At 57.5% G+C, this 20,223-nt stretch overlaps 1 long non-coding RNA gene across 1 annotated transcript; it reads right to left on the bottom strand.

Moving 5' to 3' along the window:
• Positions 1–11,046: 11,046 nt before the first annotated feature.
• On the bottom strand, positions 11,047–19,960 carry LOC138436401 (uncharacterized). The gene is made up of 2 exons (XR_011255420.1): positions 19,880–19,960; positions 11,047–11,458 (listed from the first exon to the last, which is right to left on the bottom strand). It is a non-coding gene; the product is annotated as an uncharacterized lncRNA (long non-coding RNA).
• Between the last annotated feature and the right edge of the window lie 263 nt (positions 19,961–20,223).

The following is a 20,223-nucleotide window of genomic DNA, read 5'->3' as shown; positions in this document are numbered from 1 at the left end:
TGCCGGAGAGTCCTTCAGACTGCAAGGAGATCAAATCAGTCAATCCTGAAGGAAATTAATATTTCTGAATATGCTGGAAGGACTGGTGCTGAAGCTAAAGCTCCAATACTTTGGCCACCTGATGCAAAAGCCAACTCATTGGAAAAGGCCCTGATGCTGGGAAAGATTGAGGGCAGTGTAAGGTGAGTGCAGAGAAAAAGAGAACGAGCCGGGGAGTCAGGCAAGAAAGGGGAAATTTATTAGAGGGAAAAGAGAGAGTGACTGGCCCTTAAGGAGAACCAGCATCCTCCCTTTCTGAGAGGGTCTTTCTTATACCCCACTAATGAAACTTCTCTGAAGGGATGATTCATTTTTAGCCTGTAGTTGAGTCCTGTGGTCATGTAGCCAGAGGTCTGGAATCTGGTGGTCTTGCAGCTTTGAGAAGGTAGGCGCCAGTGAGAAAACAGAATGTCATTTGGGCAATTCGGTCATTTTCAAATTTCACTGTGAGTTTATTCTTGGTTTGTGAGGTCAACATAATGAGCCATCTTAACAATGTGGGCGGTATCAGTCAGGAGGATAAGGAAGTGACAGAGGACGAGATGGTTGGATGATCATCGACTCAATGGACGTGAGTTTGAGCAAGCTCTGGGAGTTGGTGAAGGACAGGGAAGCCTGGCGTGCTGTAGTCCATGGGGTCACAGAGAGTCAGATACGACTGAGTGAACAACAACGGACTGAGATTAGTTAGTTCATCTGGCTGAATTCATCTGGGGGACTCAACCATGTCTGGCCAAGCGCTCCTCTCAGATTTTCCAGCGAAGATTGTGAGGTCATCTGGGCACATGGCCAGAGCGAGGATGAGCACAGTGGCCTGCTCTTGGAGAGCATGCCAGCACCCTGCCTGCAGGGTTTTTTGTGGACAGAGGGGCTAGTCCCACCCTGTGGTGCCTGGACTGAGCCACCCCCCAATCTGAGAACATGTCACCCTCAGTCCGGGTGTCATGGGTGAGTGGCTGTAGCCGCAGCTTCATACTCCTGAGGGAGGGGTCTGATGGGCCTCCTGGGCCCGTCACCCACCCTGGGCAGAGGTCAGCGCTAAGCTGTCCATGGAAAGGGTTCAGGCAGGAGCTCGGCAGGTCACAGAGACCGCCCATACCCGCTCACTCTCCCTGCCCCTCCAAGGAGGCCAGCAAGCAGCAGGCCAGGCAGGCTGGGCTGATAGCACATCAGCCAAGTTTGTGCTGGGGCTTCCACAGGGACGGAGAGGTTTACATCCTTGTGTGGCCAACACAGCCACAGTGTGAATAAGCAAAGCAGCTCTTCTTAACCTTCCCGCTCTCCTGCCGGAGGGGTGCCGTGACTGCCTGGAAATTACCGATGGGAAAATGGAGGCAGGGAGTGGTTAGAGAGCTTACCCATGGCCAGATACCTCGCCAGCAGGTGAGCAGACTCCGTTTGGACTCCTGGCCCCTCACCTGCCTGTGTTAGTGTGACGGCTGAGGACCACACAGTGCGTTTGGGGAGGACCACTGCATCCCTGGGCCAAGGCTCTCTGACGCACCTTCACCTGCGTGTCTGTGGGATCTGGCCTCTCCTGGGCCTATGGGGCCCTGGAGGAGGGGCGGGAGTGCTGGGTGGGCGAGGAGCCTGTGTCTGGGGGCTGCCCCCTCTTCAGGTCCCGAAGTCCTGGGACAAGTGGCTGGGGGCAGACAGGTGTAAGCAGTTCAGGGGCACTTGGGGAGCTGCTGACAGCAACGAGAGCTCTGTTCCAGTTCCCCCAGGCTTGCCTGGGTGGGTGCAAAGGCCTCCAAAGGGCAGACACACCTCATGGCCCGCTGAGCCAGAGCACCTGAGCGCACCATTGGCTGAAACCCAGGCGTGGTCGGCCTGCACATGGAAAGCCTCATCGGGGCCTCCTGACACTGGTGCCAACTGGTTGTTTCAAAGGATGCTGATAGTAACTGGAGGAGAGGCGTCGGGGATCCCAGAGCCCCCAGTGTGGAGTCTGAGCCACAAGGGCAGCCAGGACCCATGTGGGGACCTCAGCACTCTGGGCACAGGCAGTTGAGCAGGAAGCTCATGGTGGAGCCAGGCAGCAAAGCCCTTCCCAGACCCACCAGGGACAGCTCCTGGAGAGGATGGGCTGGGTCTGTGCCCGTGGGGCCAGAAGGCTGGGCACAGGCTGCCTGATGGAGCAGGGTGCAGGCCATGCAGAGGACCTTCTGCCCCAAGTAGAAGACGGAGCCTGCAGGGCCTGGCCCACATCAGGCTTCAGTCCATACGACAGAGAACCATGGAATTTCCCAGGGCCTCTCCTCCACTCTGCCTCCAGCAGCTGCAGACACCACCCACGAAGTGACCGCAGGAACCAGGAACGCACCACCAGACACAAAGGGAGGAGAGTCAGGAAGACCCACTCCCACTGTGTCGGGGGAATCTCCAGCCTCTGTGAGGAGTAAAAAGAAAAATAAAACTAGCACAGAACCGTTCATTGTTCTGCTCCATGAACTCAGGAAAGGGCAGCACGTACTTGGGAAAGAAATTCTAAAGGAAGTATAATAAATCCAGGCTGCTTTTTTCCACTCCATTTAAGAAAATTCCTATGTAGGAAATAAAGGCTGAGATGCAGATGAAACAGACTGAAATTGAGCGGAAATTGGTGGGTAAACGGATGTCCACTGAGATGAGAGCACATGATGTAGGGGGAAAGTGTGGAATAAAAACACAGTCTTGGAACTTCCCTCGTGGTTCAGTGGCTGGGACTCTGTGTTCCTGACGCAGGGGCTCCAGTTCAGTCCCAGGGAACTGAATCCCACGTGTCGAAACTAAAGACTCCACATGCTGCAGCTAAGACCTGGTGGAGCCAAATGCAGCTTTAAAAAAAAAAAAAAAAAAACTCTTAAAAAAAAAAACACAATAGTAAGTTGAAAGGACACTCAAAGACAAAAGCTAGAGCCTCGCCAAGTGCTTTTCCATAGGAAGAAATATATCAAACAGAAAAAAGACAATAATCAAAAATACAGTAGAAGAAAGTTTCTTAAACTGAAGGCCAATAACAATTTATTTAACAAAAAGTCTCGTTGGGTACCAGCCCAAAGTAATGGCAGTCTGGTGAAAAGCTTTCAGGTATAAAACATCAGACAAGCGCACACAAACACTACTCTGAGTTAGTCTAGAGAGTTGTGTACAAAGTGAAAGTGAAAGTGAAGTCGCTCAGTCGTGTCCGACTCTTTGCTACCCCATGGACTGTAGCCTACCAGGCTCCTCCGTCCATGGGGTTCTCCAGGCAAGAGTACTGGAGTGGGCTGCCATTTCCTTCTCTAAGTTGTGTACAAATAGGCACAGAAGTCAGGGTTTGCAGCCGTGGCATCAAGGCTGTGTTTGCCTAGTTGTGTACAAATGCCAGGCAAATAAACACAGCCTGATGCCACAGCTGCAAGCCCTGACTTCTGTACCTAGCCAGGTCACTGTGGGGTGACGTTCTACACGTATGCAGGCAACAGAAAAGAAAGATCTTAGGTACAAGGGGCTCAAAAATTGTACCAAGAACATTCCATTCCTGAAAAGCCAACTCAAAAAAACTATCCAGGCAAACAAGAGGTGACTCAAAATAAAGATCCTACAAACAGAGAAAGCCAGGTTGGAAAGGGTGAACGGGGGAATCAAGGTGGTTGAAGCTAGAGTAAAGTTCAAGTAGAATCTATGAATAAAATCTAAAAATTACAAAAGAACTATTGCTAAAGCTAAAACGTTCAGCTTGCAAGGAATGGTGGTTCTTTGGGGTCTCTCTTCATAGCAGACGAGTTTAGCACGGTAGGTAGCACCTGGGAGAGGTGTGTATGCTGTGACGTTCACAGCCAGCACCAGAGTCTCAGGGTCCCCTGCTCACCCAGAGCCCTTTGGCACAGGACATAGAAGAAGGCACACCAGCCCCATCCCACCCCCATAACTTGCACCCTTAGCCTAGGCACCTCCTTCCTTCCAGGTCCTTCCACACCTTCCTGTGGATTTCCAACTTCTTGTAACATTCGGTCTACCCATTTCTGTTGTGTCTGAGTCAGAGTTCTCCAGAGAAACAGAACCAATAGGGGATATATCCATAGTCATATCCACATTGGTATAGAGCTATGGAGAGAGAGGAAGAGAGGAAATTATATTCAGGAATCAGCTCATGTGCTTGTGGAGGCTGTGTGCTTAGTCGTTCAGTCATGTCTGACTCTTTGCAACCCCATGGACTGTAGCCCGCCAGGCTCCTCTGTCCATGGGATTCTTCAGGCAATACTGGAGTGGGTAGCCATGCCCTTCTCAAGGGGATCTTCCTGACCCAGGGATTGAGTCTCCCACATTACAGGCAGATTCTTTAACATCTCAGCCACCAGGGAAGCTTGCGTGTGGAGGCTGGCAAGTGCAAAGTCTACAGGGCAGGCTGGAGCCCTGGGAAGAGCTGCTGCTGTTGCAGCTCAAGTCTGAAGGTCGTCTGGAGGCAGAGTTCCTTCCTCCTTATGGGACCTCAGTTGTGCTTTCTCTTATGGCCTTCCACTGATCAGATGAGGCCCACCCATGTTTTAGAGGGCAATCTGCTTCACTCAAAGTCTGCTGATTTAATATTAATCTCATCTTTTTAAAACAAACAAACAAGCAAACAAACAAAAAACCTTCATGGCAATATCCAGATGTGTTTGACCAAATACCTGAGCATTGTGGCCCAGTCAAGTTGACACACAAAATTAATCATCCCTTGTCAATCATTTAAAAATTACATTTTGGGAGAAACTATAAGGAGAGGAAAATATCCTCCTTTTTGAAGAGTGAATCACCTAATCTTCCCTCACACAACATGAATTATTTCTACCATATATGTGCATATTTATTTTTATACTTCAAAAACAAACTTTTATTCCTAATTACATAGGTGGGGCAAGGGTGAGGGATCTCTAAAGGCATTAGTCTAACCATTAATAATATTAGCACATTTTCTTTCTACTTACTTTATTAACAGTGAAGACTTTTCCAGTAAACCACAGATGCCGTGCCATTCCTCCCCAAAATCTCTGTTTGCCTCTCTTAAAAAGACAAATATTTCTCCCCTAAACAAATATCATCACCACCACCATCACAAAATCAGGACAAATTTTTTCATAATGTCCAACCCCCAGTTCATGCTCTGATTTCTCAAACTGCCCCAAAATATGCTCCACAGCTGGCCTCTCTCAAAGAGGACTGAATCCAGGCTGCACATGGTTTGTTCCAGTCCCGGATGTGGCGTTCCCAGACCACACGCCGTTTCCACAACATGGACATGGAGACCTGGGCTGGCGTCCTGGAGAGCATCCACTCCTGGATTTGCCTGGTGGCTGCTTGTCTTGTCATTCCTGCAGCTGGAAGTTCGCTCTGAAGGCCAGTTAGACTTGAGTTAATTGTTTGGGCGACAGTGCCCGGTAGCTGACGTCTGTGGACTTGCATCACAGGAAGAGACGCGAAATCCAGGCATCACCCTGTCGTGGAGCCAAGATTGACTCAGGTTCAGGCTTCAGCCAGCGATGCTGGCTCACCCAGCAGAGCAGCCACAGTGCCTGGCCCACCTGCCCACCCATCTAGAGACTACTCGCAGCCATTTTTCAGGAGCCCACGGGGCCATCTCAAAGCGGCAAGGCAGGTTCACGTGGAAGCTGGGGGCAGGCTGCCACCCTTGATGTTGCCAACTTTGTTGTGGTGCGCCCCCCCCCCCCACTGTGGAGTGGGCAGTCCAGCTCCCGAGCAAGTGCGCTGCTGGGCCTTGGCCCCACCCGGGTGAGCAGGGCAGGAGGGCACCATGGCCAGGGGCACTTCTGTTGTTCGGTCACTCAGTTGTGTTTGCCTCTTTGCGACCTCATGGACTGAAGCACGCCAGGCTTCCCTATCTGCCAGAGTTTGTTTAAACTCGTGTCCATTGATTAGCTGATGGAATCCACTGAGGCCCCCAGTGCCTCACGGGGCCCCCACCCCCATACCGTGTGACCGTGTGGGCCCAGTAAGAGCTTCTTTCGCTGAATTACATTTCGGAAAGGAGCCTCTTCCTGTGGGGATGGCTATAACCCGGCAGGGACTTGCATCCGTGGCCTGTTTCTCCAGGTGGCTGCTCCTGCCTCTCGCTTTCCCCACACGGCCCTCTTCGTGTGACCACGTCCATCCCGCCCTGGAGTCACGGAGCAGCAGCTCCAAACTCACCCCCTGAGGCCAGCACAGCCTGTCCACATCCACCCAGCCTACGGGGGGAGGTGGACAGAGGCCCTTCCCCCGGTGGGGGTTGGAGAGAACCAACAGGCTCTACAGGCTGGGCCACCCCAGGAACCAAATGCCTCTCCTGGGAGAAAAGGCCTGACTTTCAGTACCTGCCTCTGTCCACAGCATGAACACTCCACCCGGCAGGCTGGGTGACAGCCAGGTCTGACCGCCGTCCAGGGACCAGGGCCCCAGGAGACCTCGCAGGCTGAAAGCAGAGACCATATCCAGGGAGATATGGGCACACTGCCCCTGAAAGCTGACCTCCAGTCTTCACAGTGTGACTGTTGGCTAGGTTTTGCTCACCCACTTCTCTGTAACAATACCCCAAACTCAGTCTACTTAACTCATGGGTAGAATGTGGCAGAGCTCCCTGAGGCCAGTCCGCCTCTTCTCCATGGGTACCAATGGGTGACACCAGGAGGCTGGGGCTGGAACCCCCTGCAGGCTGAGCTCAGACCTGGGGGAATGGGCTGCCAGCTGCCAGATGCATCCAGGAAATGCCACATAAGATGGTACACACTCTGCTCCAGGGCTGGAGGACAGCTGCTCAGACCGGGGGTGGGGTCCTGCCCTAGGAAGTGGGTGGGTGCCCTTGGCTGGCACAGAGCCCATGGGGCCACTGGGGACTCAAGGCCCTTAGTCTTTCTGTCCAAACTGCATAGGCCATGCCAGCCGCACGTGTAACCAGGATGTGTGGCTGTTGATGGCCAGGCTGCTGCCTTCGATTAACTGATGGCATTCGGCAGAGGCAGGCTCAGGGGCCTCCTGGGGCCTGAGCTTGGCTGTCAGAATTCTCATGCCGAACCTGATCCAGAAGCAGGCCGCCTGGGTGGTGCATGTGCAGCGGATGCCCCCGGCAAGGCTCTTCCCGCCTCCTCACCGACCCCAGAGTCCCGTGAGGCCTCCCCCAGTGCTGTGCAGAAAGAGCCTCCACTGCCTGCACAGAAGAGCCCTGAGGGGTGCCCATTGCTTCTCAATAAAATGGGGCTTGGGGGAGAAGCCTGAGTGGCACAGGAGATGTGGTTCAAAAGGGGGAGAAGCAGAAAGATGCTCACGCAACCAGACTCTGCCAAGATTGAGCAGCACAGAGGCTCCGAATCAGGAGCAGTGCAGAGAGTAGGAGAAGCTGGGGCCTCCCACTTCCCCAGGAGCCCTCATGGAGCCCCAGCTCCCCCAGGACCACATTGCCCACAGGCCTCGGTCTGCAGGTCTGCACCCGTGCGCATCCCAGGCTCCTGGACGCCACTTGGGTCTCGCCCTCCTCGAAGGGCAGGTGGGCAGATGTTGGGGGTTGCAGGGTCCACGTGGGCTAATTACCAGCTAACTGCTGCTCTGCCCTGCCCAGCAGCTTTGTCATGGCTGGACACACTGCCAGCACTATTCTGCCACCCAGGGGTCTGTGAGAGACTGCACGGGCTGCAGTGCACACACACACAAGCACACACACTTGCACATACAGTACAGACACTCGCAGATGGAAGCGCGCACACACACAGAGTCTCGAGCACAGCAATTGTGGGCAGAGCCACAATCTGACCAGGGCAGCACGGAGCTCAGCTGGGGAGGACAGGGGGACCTGTCAGCCTCCATGGTGGGGTCGGATAGCGCCCGTGGGGAGGAGGTGACACGGGGCTTGGTTCTAGACGTGCTGCTCATGGGCATGGACAGTGGCCCAGCACCATGGGAGCGTGACCCCAGATCTCCAAGCTCCCCTGTGTTTCACAGGCCTCCGTGACTCGGACGCAGTCACTCCCGAGTTCTGGAAAGATGGGACTCAGGCTGAAAGGACAGCAAGACGACCCCAGTGCTCGCTCTGCATTGGGGGTCTTAACCCCACACTGCCCCTGCGGCCGTGGACACTTGGCAAAGAGATTGGAGCCTGTGATTTCATCATGAACCCCTGACCACCCCAGGGGAGGATCAAGGGGTCCTGGGGGCACAGCCCTCTGAAAGCAGAGAGTTGTCCCCACTGGAGTCGACGAGCCGAAGCTGCCTGGGAGACTGAGGGCCACCAGGAGAGGACCTAGTACATCGTCCAGGCCAGGGAGCTGTCCCCACCCAACAGCCAGCAAGAAAATAGGTCTCTCAGCTTTGCTACTGCAGGGCCCTGCGTTCTGCCCACGGTGCAGTGAGCATGAAAGAGGCCCTGTGCTTCAACTCAGCCCTGCCAGCACGGGCCTTGACGGCGACCTTGAGCAGGACCCAGGCCCACCGGCTGCACTTCCAACCTACAGACTGAGCTGACCAGTGCTGATGGGATCTCCCGTGTACTGCTTTATTTTTATTGTGGTAAAGCAAGAAATTTACAGTTTTATCTCTACATCGAGCTGCACTAAGTACTTCACAGAACTGCACGGCCATTGCTTCTGTCTCAGAACCTCATCTTCCCAGGCATACCAGGTGGACAGACCCCAAGTTCATATCTTTGAAGACGTACTTGGAGAAAGTGCGGGCCTTGGTCAGAAGCCAGAAGAGCCATGGGAAGCCCCAGCCTGGCCCCTGGGGCGGCTCATTTCCTCCCAGGCAAGCCCCACTCTGTTTACTTTCTCTGAGCTGCCTTCCCACTGGGGAAACTCCATGCCCAGCACACGGAGACCAGCTCCCAGGAGAACATTCCACCCCCTGAAAGCTGGGGTGCAGCGAGGAAGTGGGCGAACACTCTTCTGGGCGCTACCTGGTGGGAAAGAGGAAGGCATCTGCCCACTCTTGACCTTGGGCGCCGGGACAGTGGGCCCCCTTTCTCCGGACTTCCTGGCATCCCACCGGCACCTGCAGCCTGGGATTTCTGCAGGAGAGTGGGGGGAGGGGTTGGTTTGCACATGGCCCCCTAGGCAGCCCCTCTGCGCACTGCAGGTTCGTTCAAGGCAAGAAATCTGCGAGAGGCTGCCTCCCCATCCTCTCCCAGCCCCATTGCCTCAGTTATGTCTGGTCTCCTGGTCCCACGACAGGTTCCAAATGTAGCACCTCTCTGAGTGGACGTGAACACACACACGCGCAGGTGTACAAGCTCCTATGTACAAATGCACACGGGCCTCAGAGTCCAGGAGGGCCCAGGCACCTTTTGGAGGCCACCTTCCTCCCCAGGAGCAGACAGGCATGGGGTGGACAGGGCGTCTCGGTTCCTCTTTTAACCTGAGCATGGCGCGTCAAAAGAGGAGCTGACATTCCTGTCCTCGCGTCTTCTTTCTGCCCAGCAAATTGGAAATTACTTTGGAATAACTCCCCCTCCAGTCCCCAGCTTCAGCTTGTTTATTTAGAAGTTTTCCTTTTTGCAGGAAGCCTGCATGCAGGCAGGAGGGGCCTGGCTGAGCATGGGCGCCTCTTCTGGTGGTTTCCACAGAGGGTACTGTGAGCGGACAGATGCCCGGCCACTCCGCCAGGGCTTAGGAAACTTCTTGCCACTCACACACCCGCAGAGAGGCTGTGTGCCCAGCATGGAAGACACGCTGGACATGAGCACACGATGCATGAACCAGGTCCCGTGTACAGAGACGTGTCTGCTCCCGTGAGGTCATGTCACAAACATGGATGTGTACAGCTTCAGGACACACCTTCCCACAGCTGTAGGGATGCATGGCATGCTTTCTGATGCACTTTGTGGGGAATTTGGAAAGTACAGAAGAACTCGGAGAAGAACCCGAAAATCACCCAGTTTGTGGCCAGCCACTGCCCAGGATGTTTAAGTCACGGGGGGTGGGTGGGGGCGGTCATATTAAATGATATGACCAAGTCGCCCACAGTGGCAGTGAGGACGGAAGTCTGTTAAATACAACAGGACATCCGTGCTCACATCCAGCCCCTGATCTGCCCCAGCAGCAGAGCGAGCATACAGCCAGCACGGGTGGGGGTCCCTGACTGAGGAGTGGGGCAGGCCAAGTCCCTGCAGGGTGGGGACAGATGTAGGATCGTGGCTGGTGGCCCTCTCTGTGGCTGACGGTGGGGATGGGCTGGGGGTGGCAGCTGGCAGTTCAGTTGCCTGCTCTAAGTGAAGGCCCCTCCTGAAGTCCTGGATCCCCGTCCTCACCCCAGGGTCCTGCTGCCCCAGGAGCAGCTTCCCAGACCCCAGGATGCACCTTTAGGACCCTTGGGTGGGGTTCCGCCAGGATAGCTGGCCAATCTCCTAGAGGCTTGGCCCCTCCTTGACTGCCCCAGAGCAGGAATGAGAAAGCATTCCCCGAAACCATCCTCTCGCTCAGACCTGGGCGCCAGCCAGCATGGAGATCCGGTGGAAAGGGCTCCCTGCCAGCCGGAACCTCTGCCTCCCCGGCCTGGTCACCTAGCAGCTCTCTCCATCAGACTGTGACCCCAGGACTGCACTTGACCGCAAGGCAGCCTCCATGCTCCCGGCCCACCAGCAGCCCCCAGGAGTCCCTCATCCAGGTCCTGTGTCCCAGGCTTTCTGGCTCACAACTCCCTTCACTATTTTGCCACTTTTAGTAAAGACATGAGTTTAGGGTTAAAAAAAAGGTTAATTTTCTATCTGTAGCTTATTACAGATTTATTTAATAGATTGAAAGTGAAAGTGATAGTCACTTGTCATATCTAACTCTTTGTGAGGCATGGACTATAGCCCACCAGGCTCCTCTGTCCATGGGATTCTCCCGGCAAGGATACTGGAGTGGTTTGTCATTCGTTTCTCCAGGGGATCTTCGTGACCCAGGGACTGAACATGGGTCTCCTGCATTGCAGGCAGATTCTTGACTATCTGAGCCACCAGGGAAGCCCCAGTAAAATTTAAACTAAACATAAGAAAGACCAATGTCAACCTCCACTCATCCACCTTTGTAAGAAGAACACACGTTTTTCTGAGTGATAACATGTTTAATGCACCACAAAGTGCTTGATTTGGCAGTAAACCTGCACCAGAACATAGACGGCATCTAGCTTCCTGTCCTGGCCGCAGGCCCGGGCACACCATCCTCGGAGGGGACTGTCACAGGGAAGTCAGCTGCCAGCTTTCATCGCATCCAAGCCGTCTCCAGGCGAAGAGCTTGATGCTGCAGGCCGCTTGGGTATGCTTCTTGTCAGAAAGGAGGGCAGGACTTCTGGCCCAGAAAGCAGCCTGTGGACCACACCAGGCATGGACCCACGGCACTGGCTCTGGTTCACGGGCAGCCAGGTGCGCGGCAGGTACCTCAACCTGCCGAACCACCCAGTTCCCGAGTCCCGTCAACTACAGGTGAAAGTGAGCCCCATCCTGAGCCCACAGCCTCTGCGAAGAAGGAGGTAGAAATACCCAATGCTTCTCAGTGAGGCTGGATGTGTGTGATACACGCATCCTATAAAGCTGAGTTGGACACAGATCCCAGGACTGAACCACCTGGAGAGATGGGCCCGAGGCCCTGTGGGGTCAGGGTTGGGCAGGTGGACGCAGGCGAGAACTCGACCTCCAGCCACCTTTGGGGCATATGGGGGTCCCCAGATGGCCTGTCTACTGTCCCAATTCCTTGGCAGGTCAGTCTTTTTACAGAAATCAGGCAGATGCTGCCCTAGGAACGACAGGCCCCTGTCCTGGCCCCGCAGAAATGTGGCCCCCGAGGAGGCTGGCTGTCCTATTGTCATGCCCACTGCCCCCTGGACCTGCCCCTTCCTCGCCTCAGGCTCCAGGACGGTACAGCACAGCTGCCTGGCTGCCTTCATCCAGGGACATGATGTCCACTACCCTGGGGCCAGGACATCCGGCCTGCCTGCCAGTCTACCCCCACCTTTCCAGCTGCAAGATGTGGTGTGGATGCTTGGCACCCTGCTGCTGGGCGAGTGGGGAGCAGCAGGCACTCCCCACAGCAGGAAAGTGCCAGGGGCCCTGGGCGCAGGAGCCATGAGGGCCCGTGTGGATGGAGCCCCAGGGGACTGAAGGCTGCAGTTTCTACTGCAGGAAACAAAGGCCTGGCCAGATGGAGGGGCCATCCTGTTCCCCGATGTCAGGAGAGGGGTGCCCAGGCTGCTAGCTTGGCCTCTGAACATGTCCCCCTTTTAACAACTGCCTTCCAGCTTCACTGACTCCAAGCTCCAGTTCAGGGACTCCCCAGTCCTGCAGCAACATCGCACTCAGCACATGGGCTCCCGGCCAGCTGGGAGCTGAGGAGGTGGGCAGGGTGCCAGGGCACATAGCTGGCAGGAGTGCCTGCCCCGCCCACCCAGTGCCATGCCCGCCTGAGGCTCTGGGAGAGGGCTCACTTCCTCCTACTGCCTGTCTCAGGGTCCAGCTCCCACGTGAAAGAACGAAACATCAGGGCAAGTCCCCCGGCTACTTCCCAGGAAAGTCCCAACCGAGTCCCGCTCCCTTGACACTTTCAAGGCTTATTTTAGCCCAGGAGGAAAGGGGATTTCTCTCTCCTGTGTCTGACAGGCATTCTGGGCCCCTCATATGTCCCAACCCAGCCCTGACAGTCACCAGCTCCTGCTGCAGCCACGGGGCCTGAAGTTTCCAGAAGGCTGATGAGGCTGCACCCACACAGGTGGTGAGGAGCCCCCAGGCCAGTGCCCATTGCACCCAAAGGATTGGGGAACAGATCGTCCCCCAGGTCAGTGCCCACCACACCCCCAGGACTAAGGACAGACATATCCCCAGGCCAGTGCCTACCACAATCCCCAGGACTGGGGACAGATTACTCCCCTGTCCAGTACCCACAGCAACCCCAGGACTGGGGACAGATTACTCCCCTGTCCAGTACCCAACACACCCCCCAGGATTGGGGTCAGACCACCCCCCCTAGGCCAGTACCCATCACACCCCCCAGGACTGGGGACAGACCCCCAGACCATCCTTCACTGCGTCCAGGACTGGGGGCACCAAAAGCACCGTCACAAGGTGCTTCCCCTCAGCAGCTCACATCATGCCTTTCCAGGCCTTTCTTGGGCCACAGATTCTGCAACCACCTGATTAGGGATACCCCCCCACCAAGCAGGGTCGTGGCCCCTTCCCACCGATGGGGCTCTGGCTGCAGTTACGAGTGGGGTGAGAGGAGGGGAACCTCTCAGCAGGGTGTCCTGTGGTACAGAAGTGTGGGGCCCTGGGGAACGTGGTGAGGGACAGTGGCCCAGAGGAGGTGGACACGGCTACAGGAGACGTGCTCAGGCCCTCCTCCCTCTCACCCACCGGCAACCTTGACCTCACAGGGCCTCCTGAGCCTCAGTGTGCCTCCTTGAGCTGGCTGGTCCCAGCCCTTATTCCAGCCTTCTAAGAACTGGGACCATGCACACTTGCCTCGGTCCTGACACCCTGCCGCTCTGGTCTTTGTTCTCTCCCCGCAAACCCGAGGGGTCTGTACGTTGATCACTGACTTTTACCCAAGCCCGGACACGTGTCCACTCTCTGCCAGCTCTCCCTGGGCCTGGGGTGAGTGCAACTTGGAAAGGAGCCCTCCAAGCGAGAGGAATAGCCTGTGCAAAGGCCCCGGAGCAGAGGTGCCTGGAGAGAGCTGAGCTTGGAGAGGTCGGGGATCAGGGCGGGCCTGGGTGCAGCCTGGCAAGCCGGCACTCAGGGTGTAGGCTGGGGGAGTGGGTGCCGACTCCCACCCCTCTGACCCGGGTGAGGCTGCCCAGGATACTGGCCAGCCAGCCCTCTCTCATGCCGCCAGCTGACCTGGTGACTCCACTTTCACCTGGGGTTTCCCCGCGAGTGTCTCCGTGGCAGGGAGCCTGGCCAGGAAAGTCCCAGACCACAGGCGACAAGGGAAAGTAGGCTCCCGGCCAGACTGGGCAAGGCCAGGCCAGTGGTGCCTGGAGGACTCCCGAGGGCCAGAGTTCAGGCTCCAGTTCCTCCGAGGGGCCGTGGGGACCCCAAAGGGCCTGCAAGGAGACCCCTGACAGGCCTTGGCCTGTGTCCGGCCGGCCTCTCCGTCTCTGCTCTGCCCTCAGCCCTGAGGCCACAGCCGGATGTGGGCGTGGCCCACGGACCTCAGGGCCCGAGAGCTGACTGCCCTCTGGGAAGTAACCCCGATGCTGGGGAGTGGGGGTGGCCAAGAGCAGGGGTGCGGTGGGTGTGGGGTCTGGGGGATGAGGACCCCAATCTCAGGTAGAGGGGGCAGGTTCAAATGTGCGGGGCTGAGCGGCCACAGCAGGGGGGCTCTGGGCTCAGTGGGGGACGGGGTGGAGGGGATCTGAGAATCCAGAGTGAAAGGAGCCCCGAGAGGACATGACAGGGTGGAGGGGCGGCCGGGGATGTGCAGAAGTGCTTTCATGCCAGGAGGTCCTGCCCCTTCCAGTGCAGCCCCAGAGGTCAGAGGTCAAGCACGTGGACAGCGGCTGGGCTGTGAGGGGGGGCTCCAGGGCTGCAATAACAGGGCACAGTAGGGGTCATGCCCCAATAGAGAGGGACAGTGGGGCTGTCCTGGGCCTGAGCTGCCCACCTCCTCCCAGGGTGCAAGAGCACACGTAGTGAGGGGGGCCCCAGAGGTACCCTGTTCCCACTGGGGTTCCTGGGAAGCAGGTGGCCGGTGGAGGTCACAGTCCTGAAGGTAGGGAGGAGAGGCCCCCACCCGCTGAGGGAGATAGCCCAGGCCTCACCATCACCCCAAACGCCATGGCCAGCACGCACACGGAGTCCCTCTCTCCTCACCCGTCCTTCTCTGTCCCTGCGCTGGGGACCAGGGTTCCCTGAGAGTGTACAGCCCACAGGGAGCACACGCGGGTTCTCCCAAAGGGACCCCACTAACCAGAGTCCATTCAATGACGGACCTCGCTCCACCCTGCCAGTCTCAGCACCCTCTCCTTCTGGTCCTGAGACAGCTGGCATCCTGTCTGACCCCCCCACCCCGTGCCTCCAGGGTTTGCACCCCCGCCTGCTCAGACCAGCCTCTCCCCCGTGGCAGCCAGCTCTCTCCTAATCCTCCTCCAGGAAAAGGTCCAAGCCCGGGTTCCTGTCTGTGGACGGACAGGCTGTGACTCTCCCTGGGCCCTGACGTCGTCTTGGCTGTGCCTTGTCAAGAACCCAGCCCCTGTCACCCTGGAACCAGTGCCCGAGTCCTGACTTCCACTGATTGGACTTCTTGGCCCCACTGACCATCACTGGCCCACTCGCCGCTCCTTATCTTGACCGTCCAGGCCCTCCTAAGGCAGCCAGGTGACCCTCTAGAAGCCGTTTCCGGCATGCCTCTCCTCTGACTCCCGGGGGCGCACCAAAGGTACCAACAGCCCGTTCAAGTCCGCCGACAGTCCTGTGCTGCCGCCTGAACACGCACCCCCGCCCAGGACAGCCCGCACGCCCGCTGTCCCTCCAGCCTGTGTCCTCGGCTCTATCTGCACACCGCTGGGTGCACCCCTGCCACAGGGCTGGCGTCCTCTTGTGAGCAGTGGTAGGAGATACCGGCCACGTTTGGATGTGAGCAAACCATGACCCACCCCATGGAGTCCACTCCCCGCTGGCCTGGCCACATCCTCACGTGCCAGGGTCCACTGCTGGATGCATCCATGCCCCTCACCTGCAGTGCCCACCTGGCTCCCCACAACCCTCAAGCACCTCAGGAAGCAGCTCCTTATTCTCCCCATTTCACAGGTGAGGAAGTTGAGGCCCAGAGAGTTAGGCGGCTCACCCCAGGCCACAAAGTGCAGAGGACGGAGCTTGTTCAGAGAGAAGGGGCCCTGCCCACGCCCACGGCAGCCACACCTCAGGCTTGCGGCGGGGAAGCCCCTGGAGGGAGCGTGCAGCTGCAAGGACAGGGCTCTAGCACCGGTCTGTCCCTGCTGACACTTCAGACATCAAAACAGTTTCAAGAGTGGAAGAAGTCTGTGTGCAGAGCACTGCTTTGGGTATTTGAGGAAACGGGGCTGAATGTCACACTTTCTCCACACTGACAGCACTTCCGTCGGGGAAGTCAGTGCAGGCGGCTCGGAGCCCTGGCCTCAGGAAGCAGCCCGTCAGGGCCTGCGCTGAGCCCCAAGGACCACGAGGAAACCCGCACCTTCCTCGGAGCCGGAGACGGAGGCCGAGATGTGAAACCCGGGTCTCGTGAGTCATATCACGAAGTTCTTAGAAACCGAGAGTTTCAGGGCAAGGAGGAGGTGACACAGACAACCACACGGCCGAGCCTCCCGATGTCGCGTGAGCGGCCACGCTGCCGTGCGTGTCCACCTGTGTGTTTACCCTGCGCTCCACATCCTAGCTAGCTCGATGCAATGATCTGGAGACAGGGACACCTGAGGCCACTGATTGAGCCTGGGCCTCGGCCTCAAATCCCCCTCCCTTCGGAAAGGAACCAGGAAGGAGGTGGGTGCAAACCCGTGAAGGTGGGTGGGGGCGCGCAGGTGCGGGCAGGAGGCTCTCGCCACCTGGGACTGTGGGTTGGGGCCACACTATGGACACTTTGAGGGTCAAACAGAGTAACGGCTGTGATCCACTGAAACACTCTGAATGAGTAAAAATCCATAAATCCAGAGAGATACTTTTAAAAACTCTAAGGCTAAATCTAAATGAAGACAGCAAGAGACTGGAGACAGAGGGAAAGGGGACTCGATAGTGGGGAAGCGAAAGCACCCCCACCTGCCACCCCCTGAGAGGCGCAGGGCTGATCAGCTGGGCTCTGCAATTGCTCAGCACCACCCCCACCTCCTGGGACAGAGGCAGGGGTGGGGCCACCAGCTGAAGGGTCCCCGGGGACCAGGTATCTCTTGGGGTGAAGAGGGGTCCCCAGTGACTTAGGAGTTGCCCGGGGTGTGGGCCTGCCTGCAGAGAGGTCACAGGCGCCCCTTGTTGGCTGCCCTGGTAGAGGAGCAAGCTCTTGGCAGCACTCGCTGCAAGGACCTGGCAAGAGGTGTCTGAGCTGGAGCTCAGCAGCTTCCAGACCAGGGGTCCTCACCCTGAGGCTGCTGAGCTCTGGGGGAACAGCTCTGTGTGGTGGGGGCTGCCCTGCATGGTGCAGGGTGTTGAACCGTGCTGCCATCCCTGGGAGTGACTGCCCTGAATGTCTCTGGGTGTTGGCGACTATCTCCTGCGGGCAGAGTTAAGGATGACCACTATGGACCGTGGTTTCCTCCAGGTAACAGGAAACCAGGCAAGGGACTTGAGGGCAAGCCAGAGACTGCAGGGGACAGTGAGACGGATCCAGAGTGTGGACTGACTGCAGCCAAGTAGTGTCATCAACGAGAGTGTGGCCCGAGGCGGGCTGTGACCCGGAGTGCAGGCTGGTGGGCATCTGGGAGACAGGGGCAGGGAGGGAGATGGGGGTGGGCAGTGAGGAGCTATGGATATCCTGAGGGCAGAGAGGTCATTGTGGTGACCTCTCCTTATCCCAGAAGTTGGCTCAGGGATCCAGTGTCCAATGTCTATGACTCACTTTAAGTGGAACATCCAAAAACAACATATATGCTGATATCAGAAGAGGTGGAGTGAACTTGCTAACTGCTTTCCTGGGATACAGGATGTGGGTGGGGTCCTCAAACTTCCTAGACACTTGGCAGTTTTCACAATACACCCCCATTGAGATGACTGGGATGTAGAAACAAAGAAACAGGAACCCAAGTGTTGGTGACGATGAGCCTGTAAGGTGGTGCAACTGCCATGGTGCAACCACAGGATGGTGGTTCCTCAACCAGTGAGAAATAGAATTTCCATATGACTCACTTCTAGGCATAGACACCAAGGAATTGAAAGCAGGGCCTCAGACAGGTCTTTTGAGATGTATTAGCACATCTGTGTTCATAGCAGCATTACTGACAACCGCTAAGGGGTGGACACCACTCAAGGGCACATGCATGGATGGATGGATGGATGGACAAAACGTGGTCCATCCGCACAAGGTCCATCTTCCAGCCTTGAAAAGGAAGGAGGCCCTGACACCTGCTACACATGGATGAACCTTGAGGACACGATGCTCAGGGACCCCAGCCAGACATGAGACGAATACTGTGTGATCCACTGACCTGAGGTTCCTGGCGGGGTCAGATCCATAGAGACAGGAAGGAGATGGTGGGGGCCAGGGGCTGGGGTGGGGAAGGGGGACTGTTTCCTGGGGACGGAGGTTCAGTTTGAAAGATGGGAAGTCCTGGAGATGATGGTGGGAATGCTTGTGTACTTAACGCGAGTGTACTTAACGCCACTGAGCTGTGCACTTAAAAATGGTTATGGTGGCAAGTTTTACATTATATATATTTTCCTACAACTTTAAAGAAGGAAATACTGGTTTCAAAAAAGTTTTCACAACAAAGCACTGGAGAAAACTTCCCTCGGACCCCAGGGTCCTTTCTGGAGAGAAGGCCCGCTCACGTCAGCCTGCTCATATCAGCCCGCTCACGTCAGCCTGCTCACATCAGCCCAGCTCGGTGGCTGCAGCTGGTGAGTGGGGGGCGGGGGCTGGGAGAGGGGAACAGGGCCCTGGCAGCTCCAGTCGCTGGGCCACCACGGGGAAGGGAGTGGACTTCCGCTCTATCTTCCTGAGTCTGACAACTACCCACTCAGTGGTCCTAAAATTCAGGCCTCCCCACCGCCCACCAACCTCCAGCACTTCCCCAATATTTCCCGAGACCGCAGCCTGACACCCTGCTCTGAGGGAAGCCAGCACTGTGGCTGGAACACGCGCAGCTGGCCGCCCCCACCTGGGGGTTCTTGGATTTCTCCCCACTTCCTCCAGGGGCAGCTTCCTCATCTACCCCTGTCCTGTAGCCCACACTGTTCACCCTTCACTTGTCCCAAACCTGGAGGGGCCTGTGGGGCTGGGCAGGTGGCAGTCGTGGGACCAGGAACTGGCTCCCATCTGCAGCCACTCCTGGGCACCTGGGGAGAATGTGGGGGGTCACCGGGGCAGACACTCTAATCGGCATCACAGGCCCCCCGCCTCCAGTCGAGCCCCCCACACGGCTGCTCTCTTGGCACAGGCTGGCCTCCTCCTGGAAGTGGGGGTACCCTCCTGAGGTTGAGAAGTTTCCATAAAGCAGCTCAGCCATGGGGACCCCCCGCGCCACCCACTTGCTCCCCAGACCTCATCCCTGTTCCAGAGGGACGTCCCCTCCCCTCTGGAGGTGACCCCTGCAGGTGACCAAATGGCACTCCTGGGGCTGGAGTTAGACAGGGAGGAATAAGGCTGTGGCTGGGCTGGTGTTGGCTGGAGGATAGGGGTCACGGGTCAGAGGGCACCCAGTGCCAAGGAGGGTGCCCAGATACACAGGGACCTGGGGCAGTTGGGTGTTGGGGAGGAGATTATCAGAAGAGGCCAACACTGGGATCCTGGGCCCCTCCTGGCCCCCTCCTCTGGCTGGTGGGGGCCATGGTCCAAGCCCCATGGCCTCAGCCCGGGGCCCCACTACAGGGAGGCCAGGGGTCCTGGGAGAGGGCAGCCCTGAGGCTGGTGCTGCAGGGCAGTCTGGCCACCAGCTTCCTAGTGAGTCGCCACATGGCTCGAAGGACACTGTCCTGGTAGGGCTGTCACACCACAGAGATGGCACTGGTGTAACCCCTGGGGTCCTTCCAAAACCCTTCAGACTGGGGGCGTTTCCCTGCCTCTGGGTCTTCCTCAGGTCACTGCGGGCAGGTGGACAGATGGAGCGGCCACCCCTGTGCCAAGTGGGTGCCTGAGGCCACCGGCTCTGAGCCCAGGGGTGGGGGGGGGGGCACGCCAGGGTGTGGTGCCACCTCCCTGCACCACTGGGGTCTCCTCCGCGGTTGACTCCAGGCTGGAATGCGGACGCTCAGGGCCCATACCTGAAGCTCCATGCGATGGCCGCACCGAGGGTCAGGGTCAGGCACTGCTCTCACCAGCTGGGCTCCCCCAGAGTCTGGCCCTGGAGGGTTGATGGCACTCTGTCAGGCGTCTGTTTCGCAGCAGAGGACAGCCTGAGGTCCAAGTTCAACAGCCTGGGCAGGCGGGAGGTCTGGACTGAGGTCAGTGAGAGGAACTGACTGGGAGGGGAGGGGAGGGGATGGCTCCCTGGGCAGCGGGGTCCGAGGCTGAGGCCCGCCCGGGGCAGACAGTGATCACACTGCAAACCCCAGCTGACACCCTGGCTGGCGGACAGGCCCCCACATGGCGCCCCCGCTCTTCCTCG

This window comes from Ovis canadensis, chromosome 1 (genome assembly GCF_042477335.2).
Source record: "Ovis canadensis isolate MfBH-ARS-UI-01 breed Bighorn chromosome 1, ARS-UI_OviCan_v2, whole genome shotgun sequence".
NCBI classification, from domain to species: domain Eukaryota; kingdom Metazoa; phylum Chordata; class Mammalia; order Artiodactyla; family Bovidae; genus Ovis; species Ovis canadensis.
The sequence above is the reverse complement of the archived record's forward strand: the minus strand, read 5'-3'. Positions and strand labels throughout refer to the sequence as shown.